Consider the following 3,079-nt stretch of genomic DNA (forward strand, 5'->3'; position numbering starts at 1 on the left):
CCAGTATATGACTAGATGGTGCTAAACTGTGGGAAGTAAATCTCAAGTTTGTTATAGAAAGGAATAAGCTATAGGAAGAATCTACAGCAAGACATAGCCATGAGATTATAACACCACGTACAGATTTGTACTGGTTTCATCCATCACAATAATCCTTAATTCTTCTAAGTTATATTGTGATGCAAAGGCTGTATAAGTACTGTGTGATCTTGTGGCAAAAATGTCTGTTAAGCCCATTTGAGTCATAACATCTGTTAGATCCCACTATGTGGGACCCTGGGGGTTTGAGACCAGAGGAAGCAACTGTGATGTCTCCCTGACACCAGAGTTTCACACAAAGAGAGGCACAATTCGTGAAATCCCAATGAACTGTGTACTAAATGCACAATACTTATAAAAATGGGGAAAGGTGGTTTTCACAAGTAATTTTCACAGACATAATAACCAGAGAAAGAAGATAATAATACTAGTGCCAAAAAAATCCACTCATTATTTCTTGGAAAATTGTATCAAAGCTTTAACCATTATTATATTGCCATGAATGATTAATCTTTGGAAATTCCCTAAAATATGCTCATTATCGTATGAACACAAGTATGTCTTATTTAGTTGTCAAACACTATTATGTTTATGAACATGGCTCATGAGGAGAAAAGGAAACAAATGTGTTTCATTATATTTTTTACGACAGAAGTAGTTAGCAATTTAATATATTTAAATCAATTTTAACAGATAATCAAAAATGAAAAGATAATATCAAGATTAATGTTGCTTTATGTTTTATTAAGTATGCTAAATAACTTAACTAAAGAATAAGGCATTCAAATACACACATGATATATCACACAAAATTTATGTGCATGGTTTTACATGTGTCAACTCACTTTATGATGTGATAATTTCATCAATGTACTGAAAATGTATGATAGAATAACAACTAAATGTTGATCAGAAACAAATAATCTGTATGTTAACCAAATGATTAGTATTTTCTATTCCTTGCACATTGGAAACAGAGTGAGAATACACAGGAGTCGTAGCTCATCAGCAGAAAGGGACTCAGAGTTGGGAAACACCCAGAGACAATTGCAGCAACATTTACAATGAGCTGTGTGGGATGATAAACAAGAGCGAAATGGATATGCAAGATGCAAGAAACTGTGTAAAAGCCACAAAGGTACTCCCAGGAGCAAAATGGTTTTTGTGGCTCTGGACTCAGGGAGGACCTGAGGGAGAAGTTGCTTCTATGGATGTGCTTTATTCTCTGTTTGTGTCTGTAGAGGATGCAAACCATGGAAGCTGCTGGAACACAGCATCATTCCCACACAAAACACATCAGGGACTCGAGATTTAATATTGCATAGAGGATGTCGCTGACTTTACAGCCGTGACGGACAGCATAACAGTATTCCAAACTCTTTTAGATGTGTGATGTTTACATTGCTGAATTTTCCATTCATGTGCAGCAGATGGTAATGTTGGCAAGAAGAGACAGGATCCAGGCTAGACATATGGAAGAGCCAATGTACCTTGGAGCTTGGAATTTATACTTTGGCCCATGTGGAGCCCATGGGACTTATGGCAATGGCCTGGAAGACACTCAGAAAGCATGTGCTGCTGATGGATACTGCCCTCCCCACCCTGTGAACATAGAAAACTAGTTTGCACCCAATATCCTGGAGGAAGTCTTTCATACCAAGCTGCTATTGTCTGGGTAATTCCCTTACACAGTAAACTTAAGAAGTTTGCTGTAGTTAAGTGCTGCAGGATATAGTCTTGTGGGTTTTAACTCCAGCCCCCTGAAGAGAAACAACAGATAATGATGGAGAAGGTAGGAATTGCCCAGAATCAATGACTGTTGCCTGTGCTAAGAAGATCACTCCAATAGCCACATCTGTGGTTGCCATACTGCTGGGTCTTGTGGTCTGAGCTCAAGGATCCTGCACAGGAAGACGAGGTATGGGTTTCATGTATCAAGTCAACTCAACATCCTCCATCCCCAGTTGATCATTTTTAAATATTTCCCCTTTACCTTTGTTTTACTAGGAAACTTCTGAGAGATCATCCACTAGTGTAGGATGCCCTTATAACTTACAAGTTCCCACTGCAGGGCAGCACATAACCATAACAACCTGTTCATCCTCTCTGCTTCTGGTGTAGAAGGCAGGCACAACTCTAATTATATTTGACAATTTAGAACTCTAGAAAATGCTAATATTGGGTGATGTGGAATGATGGAACATGTAGGTAAAAGGATACAGGAGTCATGAAAGTTAGAAAAGTAAATTTTTTTAGATTAAGTTTCATTGTGGTTCATATGTGAGTGTGCTCATGGGTGCTCTGCATGCGTGCATGTGTGTGCGTGCTTGCTTGTATGTGTGTTTGAGTGTTGAGCTGTGAATGTTAATCAACTGTAAACTGGGAAGTAGCAAGAAACATGTTGTTGTTGTTCTTTAAAAGGAATCTATAATGAATTGTTCATTTGAGGGAGTAATGGTGAAAGTTGGACTGAAGTAGAATCATGCAAAAGACCAGTTATTGGATATTTATTGATTGATTTACTTAAAACACTCCTTGTATTGTCTATCTGCCAAGAATGACTTCACTTTGACACCTGAAACAGAATGACTTGGAAAATAGCCAGAACAACATGTCATTGCCCTTAACAACCCACTGATTGCCATGTAGGCTTTTGTAAAAATCTTGATTGCTTGCTTGCCCCACCTTGTGGTTTGATATCAAGAACTAGACCCAGACTGAGGCCTTGCAGGAATTATTCTGGCTTTGTTCCACTGGTGACATCTGGTCTTTCCACCCTCTTGGTGTCAAGGTGATTATTCCAGAACAATTCCCCACAGAAAACTCATTTTAAATAGCATTGATCATTAATGTTATAGGACTCAGACAAGTGTAGTCACTGAATACATTTTTTGTACTAACTCACTTAGAAAAATTGTTATTTAAAACATCGTTCAGATGGGACAGGTTTTGTAACAGAAAGTTATCTCTTTTTCCTTGCTTTGAAAACTATCAAATCATCTTATATAATAGTATTATTATTTTATAGTAATAAATGCTG

General features: G+C 37.7%; 1 pseudogene; it reads right to left on the reverse strand.

Annotated features, from left to right (window-relative positions):
• Positions 1-978: 978 nt before the first annotated feature.
• LOC127215544 (vomeronasal type-1 receptor 4-like) lies at positions 979-1,989 on the reverse strand (annotated as a pseudogene).
• Between the last annotated feature and the right edge of the window lie 1,090 nt (positions 1,990-3,079).

Source organism: Phodopus roborovskii, unplaced genomic scaffold (assembly GCF_943737965.1).
Source record: "Phodopus roborovskii unplaced genomic scaffold, PHOROB, whole genome shotgun sequence".
NCBI classification, from domain to species: Eukaryota; Metazoa; Chordata; class Mammalia; order Rodentia; family Cricetidae; genus Phodopus; species Phodopus roborovskii.